Source organism: Talpa occidentalis, unplaced genomic scaffold, assembly GCF_014898055.3.
Source record: "Talpa occidentalis isolate TD23 unplaced genomic scaffold, MPIMG_talOcc4v2.1 talOcc4.10, whole genome shotgun sequence".
In the NCBI taxonomy this organism is placed as follows: domain Eukaryota; kingdom Metazoa; phylum Chordata; class Mammalia; order Eulipotyphla; family Talpidae; genus Talpa; species Talpa occidentalis.
In genome coordinates, this window is record NW_023600993.1 from 68,659,475 (window position 1) to 68,676,763 (window position 17,289).

The window sequence follows — 17,289 nt, forward strand, 5'->3', positions numbered from 1 at the left end:
TGAAGGCTCTAACTCTACAATGTTTATGTTGTGCTTGCAATGAGCAAGGATTGGAGTAATATTCATGAGTTGTAAGTAAGAGTTTGTTATAGCAGTCAATTTATGACAAAAGAGCCAAAAGTTTACATTGGAGACAGGAAAGCCTCTTTTCAATAAGTGGTGTTGGGAAAGCTGGACAACTACATGCAAAAGAATGAAAATAGATCACATGTTCCACATTATATACAAAAATTGACTCAAACTGGATAAAAGACTTGGATGCAAGAACCTGAAACCATAAAATACATAGTAAATATATGCCACGACATAAACCTTAGTGGTATCTTTGCAAATTTACCTCCAACAGCAAGAGAACAAAAAGAGAATATAAACAATTGGGTCTACATAAAATTTAAAAGCTTCAGCACAGTGCAATGAACTGTCACTAAAACAAAAATATACCCTACAGAATAGAAGAAAATATTTGTGTACCATATATCTGACAAGAGGCTGATATACAAGAGCTACAAAAACCTCATACAACTCAAAAAAGAGAAAACAACTAACAATCCAAAAATGGCTGAAGAGCTAAATAGTTCCTTCTCCAAAGAAGAGATATAGATGAGCAAGGGGCACATGAAAAAAAAATGCTTATTATCACTTATCATCAGGAAAAAGGCAAATCAAAACCACAATGAAATAACACTGCACACCTGTGAGAAAGGCCCATGTCAAAAACCCAGAAACAACAAGTGTTAGTGTTAAGGGGAAAGGATGTCCTGAGCTAATTCCATACAGGCTTTGTGGACTCCACCCCCACTCCAGACCAAAGCCATCAGGACATTGGGAAAGACAAATCCCGTCACCACCAAAGGGAAGGTTTCTGGAACTTGAGGGTGGAGTTAAGCAGCCAAGCTTGGTATAAAACCAGACACATGGGCCTTGGCCGGGGAGGGGGGTGGTGTCCCTTTTTGGCTCTCCACCAGCTCTCAGAGTGCCATTGGGTTTCCAGGTTGGTGAATCGGGTAGGATACATTTAAGATTTTATTTCCCTATTTTCTCCCTGAGTTGTACATTTCCTCAATTCCTTTTCCCTTGTAAAAAAACCTTTTATTAACCTTTTGTGTGTGCCTGCAGTGGAGTATTAATAAGTCCCTTTTAAGCACGCAGGTGAGGACCCACAGCCAGGCAACCCGTTTTATATCAGGGCTGCTCTGTAACATAAGTGAGGATGTAGAGAAAAAGGATCCCTCATCCACTGATGGTCACAAGTAGACTGGTCCAACCTCTATGGAAAACAGAGTGCAGAGTTCTCAAAATATTAAAAATGGACCTACCATATGATCCATCAATTCTAATCCTAGGCATCAAAGAATGCAGAAACAGTAATTTAAAGGGAAATATACACTCCTATGTTCATTGCAGCTCTATTATAACAGTGAAGTTATGGAAACATACTCAATGACCAAAGACAGATGAATGGATTTGGAAGATATGGCATATATACTCAATGGAATACTACTCAACTATTAAAAAGATAAACTCTTGCCATTTGTGGCAACATGGATAAAACTAGAGGGGATTATGCTTAGCAAAATAAATCAGAAGGAAAAAGATGAATACCAGGTGGTGTCACTTACATGTGGACTATAGAGAGATAAACCAATAACAAGCCCTAGAAACAACACTATAGAATTGAAGCTACCAGAATGGAAGGGTGAAGAGAGAGGGCAAAGTGAGGAGAGACCACAAGGAACGATGGGTGTCTTGATGGTGGATGTGGTATGGTATCAACACCTATAGGGAGTGTCCTATACATCTAAATCATATGCAATATTGTAAACCAATGATACCTCAAAAAGCAAACAAATGAGTTTGTCAGAGAACAACATGAAGAAGAGATGGGATCAGGAGCAGGGTACATTCTTGGGAGGGAAAGTAACATACACTAAAGCACTGAAGCATAGATAGACTAGTGGAGAACGGGTGTGACGGCTGTAGCAAGAAAAATGCAGCTGGGATAACTGAGCAACACTGGTCAGATAGCAGGGCCTCACATGTCATGCTGAACAGTCGGAACATTATTGGGAAAGCAATAGATACCCCCTGAGAGATGAATGAGCTTCTGCAGTGTTGTGTTCAGAGTTGCTTTTTAGAAAGGTGATCATGATTCCAGGAAGAAGCCCAAGTTGAAGAGGCATTGTAGGTAACAAAGGTCTCAGAGAGAAGATCACTGCTTTAATCCAGACATGAAACAGTGCAGGCCAGGACATGCCATGAGAATAAGGAAGAGGAATAGGCCTGTGAGTAATACTGGCTGACCATCTTCAGCAGGTGTAAGAAAGATGACACCTTGAAGTACCCTAGCCCAGATCTTACCATCCTAGAACTCTTAATAGGACCACAGTGAACCCCAGAAAAGCAATCCAAGGGGATCCCAGAAGATGCCAATGATTCCTGAACAGCCAGGTAACCCTGGTGGAGGTGCTACACCAAGTTTCTCTGAGACATGCATCACTCAAGGGTCCGGGAAAGTGTTAAGACTTTCCTTCTTACATTATCCCCCCACCCCTTGTCCCACCTCTCAGTCTGGCTTTAGATGAAAGCTGTTTTCTTCTCCCACCTTCTTCCCCCATCCCAGCCTGTGACAGACTGACTGACAGGGAGCCTTCAACAGCCACACAAACGAAGCCGAAATTTAAGTCCCTGCACAGTGCTTGCCCAAGCTCCTCCAGAAGGCCTGTCCTTTCATGCTCAGAGTAGACAGAGGCTGTTTGTTTTGGCTAACACACACGAAAAAGTGCTGACAGAATAAAACACAACACCATATGACAAGTTTAACGCCAGAAGTTTTAAAGCTTTAAGGATAGTCTAAATCTGGCCCTGAGAGGATAAGGAGAAAGAGGATAAGGAAAAAATTATCTTCTTAGAATTTGGGGGGAGGGAGCAGTATTGGGGTGCTTTTCTACATCTCATGTTCACATGGTCACAACAAGGCAGCATTTAGGAAAGAAAAACTTCTATCGGAAGAACGAGACCACACCAGTACGGTGAACAGTGCTGCTTGACGCGACATGTCGAGGTAACTCTCTGTGATGTTGTCTGGATAAAAGCTCCATTAATTTTTTATATGTAAGTTTTTTTTCTCATCTAGTGCATTCCAATGGAGTTCGAGGAAATGATGTCTGTTAGACAGTAATTTGGAATTTTACACTATAGCTTGGCCAATTTTTTTAAAGGATTCCATTGTGACATATTAACTAAAATTTATTGTGGTTCTCCATCCATGTAAGTGTCTCTAGATTGACTTTCACACATTGAATTAATAACAAGCAGATTTTTAAAAAATCTAACATGTGTTATGAGAGCCAAAAAGCAAATTATTTGGTAGAAAAGCCTGTCAGCTTTTATAAAATGCTTAGATCTATAGGTTCTTTTAAAAAAGAAAATGTATAGGTTCTTTAAAAAAATAAATGTGTTTTGTAGGCTGATGAAAGATATTATCAAGCAGGATCCTTGGTCAACATTTTCAGACACCAACAGGTGACACTTACCTGCCCTGACACTGCTGTAGGGGTTACATAATCTCTGCCCATCTTCTCAACCTGTGGAGCTGATGTTATTAGTAGTGTAGTGCACAAGGTGACACAGGTGTATTTAACTTCTACAATATCACACAGTTAAGAAATGGGGATCTAGGGTTCAACCTCAGTGTTGGGAAGCCGGTCATGGCTTTCAAGCCATTTTGCTGGACAATTCCCAGAGGGCTCATAGCATCAAGCTTCATGCCCCTCGGAAATGTTTGTGGCATCTGTACCCCAGCTTGTTTCACACTGCACTGTCTGCTCCTTAAACTTCAGGCTTCTAAAATGTAGTTATGGAGTAAGGGGAGAGGGCAAAGAAAAACCTTCCCAAAACAAGCAAATAATTCCCTCAACAATGTGTGACTACGTCAGATCAATATTTCAGGTTCTCTGTCTATGGTTTGTCTTCAGTCATATAATTTGTTCTTTCAATCTGCTTGAAGGTTACGGAGATAAACTTTTGCCTAGCCCTTATTCGAGTCATCACAAAAAGCAAGTTAATAAAGGTCTCTGAAGCTGCAGATCTGATTTTGGCAGGAGTCTCCCAGACATCTTTGCTGGAAGGACGCACACTGTAAGAAGGAAAACTTAGGGCCTCCCCTGGTGGAGCAGTGGTTGAGCGCTGGGCTGTGAGGCTGCCCGCAGCCTCTGCAGTGCCGGTTTGTTCCCTGGCCGCCCGCGAGGGTCCCATAAAAAAAGAAAAAAAAAAAAAAAAAGGAAAACTCAGCTTTAGTCTCCTTGTGTTTGTCAAGTTGCTGAGATCATCAGGTGAACTCAATGTGCCACACCAGCATTAAAAAAAAAAAAAAAAGTAGTTACTGATTGATTTTTTTCTGTAACTACATTTTTTTTAATGGCCAACAGGCATATGAAAAAATGTTCAACATCACTTGTAATCAGGGAAATGCAAATCAAAACTACCATGAGATACCATCTTACACCAGTGAGAATGGCACATATTAAAAAAACTAGCAACAACAAATGTTGGCGAGGGTGTGGAGAAAAAGGAACTCTCCTGCACTGTTGGTGGGAGTGCAAACTGGTCCAACCACTGTGGAGAGCTGTGTGGAGATTTCTGGACCTACTAAACATAGAGCTTCCATATGATCCAGCAATTCCACTCCTAGGTATTTACCCAAAGGACACAGAAACATCAATTCCAAAGAGCACCTGCACCCCTATGTTTATAGCAGCACTGTTTACAATAGCTAAGCTTTGGAAACAACCCAAATGCCCAAAAACAGATGACTGGATCAAGAAGATGTGGTACATATATACCATGGAATATTACTCAGCATTCAAAAAAGATAAACACATGCAATTTGCAGCAACATGGATGGCGCTGGAAGGGATCATGCTCAGCGAAATAAGCCAGAAAGAAAAAGAAAAATACCGGATGGTCTCACTCATAGCAGGAATCTAGAAAACTTAAATAAGGGACCAGGAAAATGAATAACTATAAGAAAGTGAAAATCAAAATCAACAAAAAACTATGAACCAGAGACACTTTTTGGGGGATGGGGGTGGGAGGGGAGGGATTGGGGTCAGAATGGGGGGTTGCAATTGTATGGGGAATATAAAAATAAAATTTATTTAAAAAAAAAAAAAGTAGGGGGCATCCCCTGGTGGCGAAGCAGTTGAGTGCCAGACTGTGAAGCTGCCCGCAGCCTTTGCAGCACCTATTCGATAGCTGGCCACCTGTGAAGGTCCCACATGGCGCAACAGACCTCTCCTGCCTTGCCCACTGCTCCCCTCAGCAGTGTATTTTCGTCAGTCTGCCTGTTCTGTTCCCCGCTCTGGCTCTGGTGAATTCTCTCACCCTCCTGCTCTTCTGACTGTACCCAGTGCTTGTATAAACAAACAAACAAATAAATAAATCTTTAAAAAAATTTTAAAAAGTAGGATATAATACAAGGAAGTTTGTTTCTTAAAGTATTTATTTCAATCATAAGTACAATGAGCATGCTGGTTCACATTGTAAAATGTATTTCTTGCAGGAGTTGTAGTCAAAAATACTGAAAAAGATTGCTTAAAAAAAAAAATTCCCCCAAACGAGGACATCTCTGGTCCTTTAGTCCTGGTGGGATTCTTCACAGTGTGAGTCTGCATAAATCACCCCAAATAAAACACAGAACACCTACAGTGATGGCGGCAAGTGGAGGAGCCCTGCCAAAGGTGATGATACAATTTTTGTCTGCCACCTTTACTTTAGAAGGTTCTAGAGCTGGGAGGGATTTATTCTGGAAAAGGAAAGTGGGGTAGAACATGTCTCTCAAGTTAGACCTGTGAGCACCTCAAAATCTAGTTTCCTGATAATATTTAGATTTTCAGCACAGAAATGACTTCTGTGATAGCGCACTCCCTTGTGCGGAGGAAACACGTGGTCGTTTCTCACCAATGACTGCCCATCACCAGTCCCCACCACTAGCCCCTTTGGTCTGAAATTGATCATCTGCCCATCATGCTGGCCCTATTCCTCCTGCCCCAGGGCCTCCTCCCACCAAATCAGGTTCTTTCGTCCAAACTCCCCCCAGACTCCAAACTTGCCTTAACAGCACAGCCTCACACTAATTCCTACTTTATCCAGTTTTCCTCCAAATATCTTTTAAGTCACTACTTGTGGGGTTGCTTGTGTATGTGTCTATATCATTTGCATAACTGTGCCACCTCCTATCTCTCTCTAAACTTGAATCAAAAGCCCAGGGGACAGTCAGCACCCGCCAGGCAAGGACTACTCCTCGTCATATGTCTTTGCAACATGTGAGTGTTATACATCAGTGAGGGCTCAGATGTAGCCTGACTTCTACAAATGTGGCACCCAGTTGGGACACAGACAGACAGATGACAGATAGATTGATAGATAGATTAGATAGATGATTGATTACAGATAGATGATAGATAGGTTAGATATATGATTGAGAAATAGATGATTGAGAGTAGATCGACAGATAGATATTGCAGGTAAGGGGAATGAAACAATCTTGGAAAATAGAATTTGTACTAAGCAAGCTGCTTTGAGAAGATAGCGGCGGCATCAAATGAATTTTGACTTAAAGTGCTTCTCTAAATGCTGTCCTTGGCTTAAATCATGTAGCTGCTGTTACTGCTTTGACAACCAGACAGAATTACCTGCCTCAGCAGGTGCTTCTTTACCTGCCCATTACCACCACCTATTGGCTCCTGGGGGAACTGAGCATAAGCCTGCCTGAGGGTATGTTCTTTCTCACCAAGTTCCCAAGAGGCTTTTGGAAGCTGGAAGTAATCATAGGAGAAGTGAACACAGAGACTCTGACGCCTAAGAAATGTTTGCCAACTCTTTCTGGCTGGGTCCTCCCATACTTATAAAATTTGTTAGTAAACTCAAACATGGCACTGACATTTATGCAAAAAAAAAAAAAAAACATAGAGGTAAAACCCAAAAGAGAAAATGAACATAGAAAAGTGAGCTACCCACATCTGGAGAAACTCAGAGTTGTAGGCCTATGTTTCCAAGCACCTTGCACTGGCAAAATTGTTATCCCAAGTCATCTATTACATTACCTGCTCTTGCCAGGACCCAAAATACAGCCCCGCAGTGAAGCAAAAACCCGCCTCTCACTGCATGTTGCATCAGCATAAGGAGAGTCGCTAAAGCAGAATCTCATATGATAAGCCAAGTTATTCTCAGAATACATAAATGCTTTCAAAGTAAAATGTGGAAGAATTTTACTTTGGAAGTAAAATTTAAAAATGGAAGAATTTGCATTGAAAATTCCTGACCATGAGCTCAGGCTGCTACCTCTAACTCCAACAAAGTTTGGCTAGCACAGGCTGCAGGGAATTAAGCTCGTGATGGTTTTCTCAGAAAGCAAGGGTCTAAAATTGGGCCTTTCCTGTTTCCAATTTTGAAATCTGTCATTGCTCCAGGAAGAACATAACCCAGTTGTTCCTAATTTTGAGAAACTTCAGGGCTAACCATTTGCCACAGAAGTTAATTTTCAATGAAAAAAAGACAGGCAAACCCTTTTGACTTATTTATTATTGTGTAACAAACCACTCCAAAGTATTGTGACTTATGGCAACAATTTATTACAAAATTAAAGCAAATTATTAAATTTAAATAATAATGTGTTACTTCTCACCATTCTGAGACTTGACTGGGTGATTCTTCTGTTCCACGCCATGTCAGCTGTGGCCTCTCATCTGTCCAGCCGGGGTGAACTGGAAGATGCAAGACAACCCCAGTCACAGATCAAGTCCCTATGCCCCATGAGGCCTTTCTCCTCCCGTGGTCACTCATCCCCCTGCCTGCTCCACATGGCTTGTCTGCAGGACAGCGTGGGTCTCTCCCAACATGGCAGCCCCGTTCCACACAGGCCAAGGCAGAAACTCCCAGTCCTCTTAACATTTAGGCTTGGCACTGACCCAGGTCACTTCAATTTTGTTCCACTGCTCAGAGTAAGTGAAAAGCCTTCCCAGATTCAAGGGGCATGGGGGGGGGGAGATGGTTGCTAAATAGACATCACCTATTACGGAAGGTGCAATAAGATCTGCACCTTCTAGTAATAGTCAGCACTAGCTTTAAATACAACCTACGACACAGACCATAACAGTTAGAAAAAATATCAGATAGACCTTATTCTCACACCTTTTACCAAGACTTGGAGCAAGTTACAACTTCTCTGAGAGGATTGTCCTTTACTGCAGAAGAAGCCAACAATCACTACTTGAAGGGCCATTAAGATTAAAGGAGATCAGCACAGTTAATGCCCATGGCACATGCTCATGGTTCAGCAAATGCAGCCTATTCCATGAGATGCTAGACCCACACAGTGACCTAAAGACCATACACAATGGAATACTACTCAGCAATCAAAAAAGATAAACTGATGCCATCTGAGGCAACATGGAAGGAGATAAGTGAGCCTGAAAGAGAAAGATAAATACCAGATGGTTTCACTTATATCTAGACTCTAGATAAACTAAATGAAGGATCAGACAAAGACAAAACTATAAGACTAACCCTTGAAAGCAGACCATAAATTTGAGACACTCGGGAGGGGAGGCCGCTGGGGAGAGACGGAGGAAGACCAGAGAACAGGAGAGAGGAGAAAGCGGTGGAAAGTGGTAGACTATGGGCATTTTGGTGGTGGGAAAACTATGGTGACCACAACTTAGGGAAGAAATCTGATATTGTGAAAAAACTAACAAGGTTGTTTAAAAACAAAAATTTTAAAAAATATATGAAAGGACAGATAGGAGAGGAGGTGCCATTTTGGAAGCCACAGTGTTCAAGGCTGGCTCTGCAGCACACCTTGCTGTGGTTTGCTAGAAACTTAGATTCTTCAGTCGCCTTTTCTCACCTTCACTTTCTCCTATGCACCATATAAAGTGTTACAAATATTTTTTTTTCTTGAAATCAAAGTTTCTGTAAATATACTTTCTTATTTCCAGTAAGGATACAGAGTACAAGTGGGTGCCTCTGAAGTCAGCAAAGGGCAGGCATGAAGCCAAGGCAGCAGAGCACAGAGCTGCTGACCCCTCCCTCTATCACCTCCCCTTTCCCAGTTTGTTAGGGTGGCTCCACATAAGATTTGATGTGAAGCTGGAATCCCCGGTTTATCACACAGTGTCACCTTGACAAACAGAACACCATAATGGAACACCGAGGGGCACATTCTGAAGGAGGGTGAGCGAGGTTTCAGAGTAATGAACTAAGAGAAGACACGTGGTTCATGGGAAGAGGGAATGGGCAGAGAGGCATCTTGGAGGCTAGCCTTCAAGAGATGGAGCAGAGCTGCAGAAGGCTTTTGACAGCTGAGCGGTCTGCCAGCGACCATCATGATGCCCACTCTGCAGCTCTCTCCTGATACACACACATCCGTGCTCTCCTTCACCCCTGGCATTCTCTTCCTGGATATTCTGGGCACGCAACCCCAGTGAGAGGCTCAGTCGAAGAAGGGCAGGGATGGTGACAAATACTGCAGCTTTCCCAATCCTGAGTGGGATGACTCTGCTGCCTATGGGTTTCTTATGTGGCCCCAAGGGGCTTGAGCCTCAGTAGCCCACAGTGGCCACCCAGTCATTGTTGTCCTCCCTTCCCTACTTCCTTGCACAGTTCCTCCCCAAGCTACCTTGGGGAGATTAGGTTAGGTTCCCAATCAAAATACCTGCACCTACAACTTTGTAGCAGGGTCTGTTTTGAGGATAAGACAACTTTAACTTTTTCTCTGGCTGACTCAGGATGGGCTCTGAGGACAGAATCTGGAGCTGCAAGGGCAAAAGATATATGAACAACATATGACCCTTTCCTTCCTTTCTTGAAGTCTGACCATTTTCCATCAGAGTCATCCTTCCTGTCTTGTCGAACTCTTCCCTTTTCTCTCAATCTTTATAATTCAACACCGGAGTAGGATGCTTCTACCAGTTTTTGATTAAAATCCTCAGCTTTAGTGTTCTCTATTTTCTCCTTTGGGTTTATCCTTGGTCATATCACCCACTCTGCTATGATTTGGGATTTGTTTGGCCACCCCATTTTTCCTACCTTATCTTTCCTGTCTGATGATTTCTAAGTCCCAATTCTCATTTCTAGAGAAGCAGAATTCAGGCAGTTTCGATTCCCAGGACTACTTGGGGATCTTGACTTTCTGCTGATGACAGATATTTTGGTCATCCTTTTCCATGGAGAGAAGGTCAAAAAAGAATCGAATTACTTAGTGCTCCTGTAGCTGTAAGGAGCAGAAACCAAACTCAAATTAGCTCAAAGAAATAAAGGATTTTTCAGTTCACACAGCTGAAAATTCTGGCAATAGTTTGGCTTTAAGCAGAGTGGGATCCAGGAGTGGAAATGACAGTATTCCTTTTCAGATCTGCTTTCCTGGGGTAAGTTATGTCCTTGGAAAACCAAATTCAATGCTTCAGGACTGGTGATTCCAGTGGAGAGAGTTTTCTTCCTTGACAATCTCAACAGAAGTTCACATGGGTTCTCATTAGCCTAGTCTGGTAATGGGCCAGTCCCAGATCCAAACATGAAGTCCAGCGACCATCATGATGCCCCACCATCATGATGCCTCTCACTGGGGTTGAGTGCCCAGAATATCCAGGAGGAGAATGCCAAGGGTGAGGAAATCAGGGATGTGTGTGTATCAGGAGAGAGCTGCAGGGTGGGGCATGATGATGATCGCTGGAACTTCCACTTACTGGTTTGAGATGGAGAGGTGACCAACCCAAAACAGTGAAAGATGGTGGCTCACTCAAGAAAATACCAGATATTATTACTAGGACTTGAGATTTGGAGGTTGGTTGAGCAAAGATAAGCCACCAATGTTACTAAGCATCTATTACAGGCCATCAGCCTGTCAGGCTCCATTCATGTGTGATCATTAAATCCTTAGGTAGAGGCAAGATCACCACATTTTATAGACATGAAAACCAAATGTCAGGAAGGTGAAGCCTTTCAGTTTAGTGATCATGGGCTTCTCTCTCAAGGAGTCAAAGCTGATCTCCAGGAGCGTGGCCTCAGTGTCTGTAGCCCATTTCTCAGAATTCAAGACTCAGATCCCTGGGTCCCTCTACTTCAACATCCATGACTGTGAGGCTTCTACATGGCTCCCAGCTCCTGACTCTTCAGATTTCCAACTCACAATCTCGTGGCAGAAGAGAAGGAACTAGCTTTCTCAACTCTTACACAGGGGGCACTCCTGTCCTGGTCAAACTGTGAGCTCTGTGCACTTCCACAAGCCTCTGTGGTGACACATCTGTTCAACGTTCCTAGTGAACAATGAGATTCAGCTCCAAATCAATGGGCTTCATTTTAATAGTGTAGAATCCTGAAAATATACGCATTCCAAGCATGGTATTATATTGTATTCTAAACAGTAGAAGGGGAGACACTAGCAATAAGACAACAAAGCAAGTTCCAGTGATGGATATTCTACCCTCATCCAGAAATGCTCCCTCAACTTGACCTTCAACTTGAAGGCATTTTTCTGGTATCATTTTGGTTGATGAACCTGTGTCCCCTCCTTGCCCCCACAAGCAGGAGTCAAAGTGAATCCTGCAGCACTTCCTCCCCTTTCCCAGAGACAGGGAGTCTTGCATGCATGCAAACCCTTTAGCCAGGAGACAAACATGTGCAAAATCCCACTGGCAAAGCCTGCTATGAAACTGTGTCCCGTGGTGAGGGAATCTGAAGCCCCTGGGAGTCAACGACTCTGGCTCAGGTTAATCTCACATAGGCTGCATCCAAGGCTCAGCAGTAGCCCTGGAGGCACGATGAGGCGGTACTGCCTCTCTCCTGGGGAGGACATCAGGGCTGGGGGGGTGGGGGTGCTGGGCCTTTGGGAATGCCTCTCTTCACCTTTGAATGAGCAGAGGTGCAAAACTGTTGTCTCCTGGCCCAGTCCCAAGTCAGGAAATTGCTTTTTACCTACTGGGGCTCCACATGCCTTTTCACTTTGCGGGCCTCTAGCCCAGCAGCCAATGAGATGTGCCATCTGCCAGGCACTGGGCCCACTCTCTGGCACCTGGCTCACCCCAGCAATTCCTTTGGGACTAGCAGACTCTCAGTTGGGAGGCATATGGCAGACATGAACTGGAAGTAAGGTTGTACCAGGACTACCTGGACCCCCGAGACCCCATCGAAGTGTTAAGCAGACAACTCAGCTACTGCCTTACCCCACTTAGCAAAAGCTCTTCCTTCACTTGGATCTGCCATACAGCCCTATTCCCTGTGCAATAAAGCCCCTGGTGGAGAAACAAATTGAGAGCAGATTTCATTCAGTTTGAAGTTTTTAAAGGCTCTACACAAGTTATATCTGATCTTTCTTTATGGATGTGCTTCATTACCAGGAGGAGACAGGACCTCACCATGATATAAAAAGAAATATATGTGGTATTCGTGCCCTGTTCTTGGCACCAAGGTCCTAAATTCCTTAGTACTCCCTGATTGAGAGGAGGGGCTTTGTTATTTATATGGAGGATTTTTCCTCACTCCTGAACTTATGTTAATGAGGTAACCTAGGTTGAGACCCTTAGGTAGCCTCTGGGAGGAGCTGATAATCAGAACACCAAGTAATTAAAGGATTAGAGCTCTAGGGCTAGAAATTGAAACCTATAGAAACTCTTGAGCACTGAGAGTCAGAGAACTTGCAGGTTAGTAACCTCATCACAAGCCCCTCCCCCATATCGTGTGCGGCTCTTCCATTTGGCGGTCCCTGAGTTGTAGCCTTAATAGTAAACCAGGAGATGTTTAAAAGAAAAAAAAAGTGCTTTCTGAGTTCTGGGAGCCATTTTAGCAAATTATCAAACCTAAGGAGTGGGAGTCATAGCAAACCCCAATTTATAGCAAGGTGGCCGGGTCTTGCATTTGGAGTCTGAAGTGGAGGAGTCGTGTGACACTGAGCCCTTGACCTCTGGAATCCAACACCAACTCCAGGCAGATAGTGTCAGAATGGAGCTGGATTATAGGATACTCCGCTGGAAGAGAACTGGAGAACTGATGATTCGTCAGAACATACCCACCTGCCCTGCTCTCAGCCAGGAAGGACTCCCGGCTGACAGCTCTCCTGTGAAGTGAGCAATGTGAGGCTCACCACGTCTAGAAGCAAAAGGAGGACCGATCCCAGCCTAGTAAGGACTGAGGCCAGACCCTGTCAAGACTAGTACAAACTGTGACTGAGATAATAAATTACCACCGAGGTATATATACACAATGGAAGACTATTCAGCAATCAAAAAAGATAAACTCATGCCATTCACAGCAATGTGGATGGAGCTAGAAGGAATTATGCTCAGTGAAATAAGACAGAAGGAAAAAGAAAAATACTGGATGGTTTCACTTATAGGAGGAATATAGGGGAACCAAATAAGACATCAGGGAAAAAATAATAACAATAAAAAATACAACCCAACAAAAACAGACAATTATAAACCAGAGACATCCTGCAGGGGGGGAGGAAGGAGAGGGATGAGAGGGAGGGAGGGAGGAGCACAGGGGACTGAGGTGATGGTGCACAGGTGCATTGGTGAAGGAAACTCTATGGGGACTACACCTGGGGAGGGGGAGGAGAAAGCAAACATTGTTTAAAAATGGACGATGATGGGGCCACCCCGGTGGCGGTGGCGCAGCGGTGGCGCAGCGGTTGAGCGTGGGGTTGCGAAGCTGCCTGCAGCCTCTGCAGTGCCGGTTCGATCCCCGGCTGCTCCCTGGCCACCGGAGGAGGGTCCCACATGGCGCGCAGACCTCTCCTGCCGCCCGCTGCTCCCCTCAGCAGTGTACTTCGGTCCTTCTGCCTGCTCTGCTCCCCGCTCTGGCTCTGGTGAATTATCTCACCCTCCCGCGCTTCTGACTGTACCCAGTGCTTGCATAAATAAATAAATGAATCTTAAAAAAAAAAAGAACGATGATGTAAAAAATATATTAAAAAAATAAACAAATAAAATAAATAAATAAAAAATAAATTACCATCTATCAGTTTGCTGAAAACAGCAAAAAATCATTCACTCACAGAATGGCACGTATTTAAAAAAAACTAGCTACAACAAATGTTGGCGAGGATGTGGAGAAAAAGGAGCTCTCCTACACTCCTGGTGGGAGTGCAAACTGGTCCAACCACTATGGACAGCTGTGTGGAGATTCCTCAAACTGCTAAAGATGGAGCTTCCATATGATCCAGCAATTCCACTCCTAGGTATTTACCCAAAGGGCACAGAAACATTAATTCAAAAGGGCACCTGCACCACTATGTTTATAGCAGCACTATTTACAATAGCTAAGCTATGGAAGCAACCCAAATGCCTGAAAATAGATGACTGGATCAAGAAGATGTGGTATATTACACAATGGAATATTACTCAGCCTTCAAAAAAGATAAACACATGCCATTTGCAGCAACATGGATGGAGCTGGAAGGAATCATGCTCAGCGAAACAAGCCAGAAAGAAAAAGAAAAATATCAGATGGTCTCACTCATAGCAGGAATCTAGAAAACCTAAATAAGGGACCAGGAAAAAGACTAATTATAATAAAGTAAAAAGCAAAACAACAAGCAACTATAAACCAGAGACACACTATGGGGCAGGGGGAGGAAGGAGTAGGGTCAAAATAAGGGGTTGGAAATTGTATGGGGAATATAACCAAGATGAAAATGCATACATTGTGCAAAAGTGGAAAACGATGTAAAAAATATATAAAATGAAATAAAATTTAAAAAAATCATTCTCTCATGTCTCTGGAAGGCAGATATCCAAAATCAAAGATCCAGAAGGTGTGGTGTCCTCTGTAGGACCTGAGGGAGAATCTGTTCTGTGTATCTCCCCCAGCTTCTGGTGGCCTCACAGTGCCCTGGGCTTGCAGACACATCATCCAGCCTTTGCTTCCATCTGCAAGTGGTTCTTCCTGGAGATCTATAACAGCCTGTGCTTATGAAGGCACCTGTCATTGAATTCAGGTACCACCCTAGCTCAGTGTGATGCCATCTGCATGATAACACCTGCAAATATCCTTTCTCCAAAAAAGGAACCATTTTGAGGTGCCTACAGACCTGAGTTTGGGGGCGGGGGAGACAGCATTTTGCACATGCAAAATTCTATTTAATCACTAAATAAGGAAGGTGATGCTTAGAGAAGCCAAGAAGATGCCATAGCCACTTCACAGAGCAGGGTTCACAGGGATCTGATTCTCACCCAGAGTCTCCCAGAATGTGGGCATGCTGTGCCAAGTGCGTGGATAGCTATGTAAGCTGAAGAGGTAGCTTCCAAAGGAACTTCTACACAAACTTTGAATATTTGAAACTTTTGTACGTAGGAGACTTTATATTTCACCAAATCTAGAACTTCAGTCTTAGCAACAGAAACAAGGTATCCACATGCAGGGAATTATATGGTGTTTACATGGCAGTAATATAGGACTCAGGATAATATTGACAATGTATGCGATACTAGCTTTTACTTTGCACAAAGTACTTCTGGCCCCTGCACCCCGCCTTCCGTACCCCTCAGCAATGCTCTTTAACCTGGTGTGGGGCTTCCTTTCCATAGCAGCAACTGAATCCAGTTTGCCATTCTTCCATTACTGGCAGAACCAACATCTTTGTACCTCAGATATCCGAGTTCTGTGGGGCTCCTTCTCTGAGCTTCAAAGTTTTAATGATTTCTGAAGTTTCCTTTTATTCTCTCATCTGGAGGGGAAGTAGCCCTTTCCTTCCGTTGCCCTCACTGTGATACCTTAGATGTCTCTTTCAGTTACCCAGATCACAGTTCTTTGTTTATTGTCCTTTTTTTTTGTATGAATAAAATATTTCTTTTTATTGAGGTAAATTTGGTTTGCACCGTGGTTTGTCGCTTGTCTTTTGGAAGTGTAAGATCCCACCATCCAGATGTTGTGATCACATACACCCACCACCAATGCACCCCCAATCCATTGTGCTCCTCCCCCACTTTGTTCTTACAGCCCCCCTCTGGTAGCCCCTGTTTGTATAGTGACATTTCTAGGGTTAGTTCTTTGTTTGATGCTATCTGACCCTTTGGCTTCTCTATAGTCCACATCCAGTATTACAGCTTCTTGTCTAAAATTCTGTCTGTTAAAATAACTGCGAAGTTTTGTCTCCTGAGTGGCTCAAGCACTCTGTGCAACAGGATGAAATCCCAGTTAGGTACAAAACTAGGAAAAGCCCATTACCAAAGGTTGACCTATTTCTTTTTATATTTATATATCTTTTTTTATTATTTATTTATTTATTTATTTATTTATTTATTTATTTATTTATTTATACGAGCACTGGGTACAGTCAGAAGCATGGGAGGGAGAGAGAATTCACCAGAGCCAGAGCAGGGAGCAGAGCAGACAGACTGGCGAAACACACTGCTGAGGGGAGCAGCAGGCGCCATGTGGGACCCTCCTCCGGTGGCCGGGAAGCAGCCGGGGATCGAACTGGCGCTGCGGAGGCTGCAGGCAGCTTTGCAACCCAGCGCTCAACCGCTGCGCCACTGGGGAGGTCCGGTTGACCTACTTTGCAAGATGAACCAGGCCTTGTGTTTATATTAAAATGGACAAACGTTTGGATCAAGGCAGTTTGTGGTTCCCAAGGTAGAAGTCTTTCAACACCAAGAAAAGGACTTGAGTTATCCAGTTTCCCGCCAGGGGGCAGCAGGAGACTTGGCCAATGGCGCTGTCCGAATCCACAGGTCAGCCAGGATGGGAACTGCGCTCAGCAGACACTCCTCTCCTCTAATGCTGTCACAGCAGGCTTCATTCCTCCGGGCACGGTGGGGATCTGTTTCGGTGCCCGGCAGGTGATTTTACAGCTATGGAGCCAACAGGACATTTCAGATCTTGGCTGAGTTCCTTGGCAGCTGTAAGATGCCTTTTTTAATTGCTCCAGTCTCTGCATGAGACTGAAACAGTGGTTGTCTGGATAGGAAAGCTGGTGCTGAGGAGGAAGGGCCAGTTCCTGGCAGCCACCAGCTCAGAGCCTCTGACAGCTGCCTCCTTGCCATCCCGCGGAGACCAGTGGGCCAACCGGTGAAGACGTGACCTCATCAACTCCACAGCTTACCTTGCCTGCATCTCCTTCCCACTCTGTCTCCTCCAGACTGAGGAGCCTTGAGAACAAGTTTGGGTCTTCTTTGTATCAGTGTCACCAGCAAGCAGCACAGTCCCTGACCCATGGCAGTGATGTTGGTTCTTCCACTGAGCTGAAACAAATTGAACTGAGGGTGATCTTTCCTCTTGGGAGCTTTCAGGACT

At 43.9% G+C, this 17,289-nt stretch overlaps 1 long non-coding RNA gene across 9 annotated transcripts in view; it reads right to left on the minus strand.

Moving 5' to 3' along the window:
• Nucleotides 1-17,289, minus strand: part of LOC119231994 (uncharacterized) — a 61,139-nt gene that overhangs the window by 18,353 nt on the left and 25,497 nt on the right. For 5 of the 9 annotated variants that reach the window (XR_008552096.1, XR_008552094.1, XR_008552093.1 and 2 more), the window contains 3 exons: nucleotides 12,219-12,287; nucleotides 10,087-10,216; nucleotides 7,685-7,763 (listed from right to left, as the gene is read on the minus strand). This is a non-coding gene — a long non-coding RNA (uncharacterized LOC119231994). Of the gene's footprint in view, nucleotides 1-7,684; nucleotides 7,764-9,712; nucleotides 9,813-10,086; nucleotides 10,217-12,218; nucleotides 12,288-17,289 lie in introns of all 9 variants that reach the window. The other 4 variants (XR_008552091.1, XR_008552092.1, XR_008552095.1 and 1 more) reach the window with 4 other exon arrangements.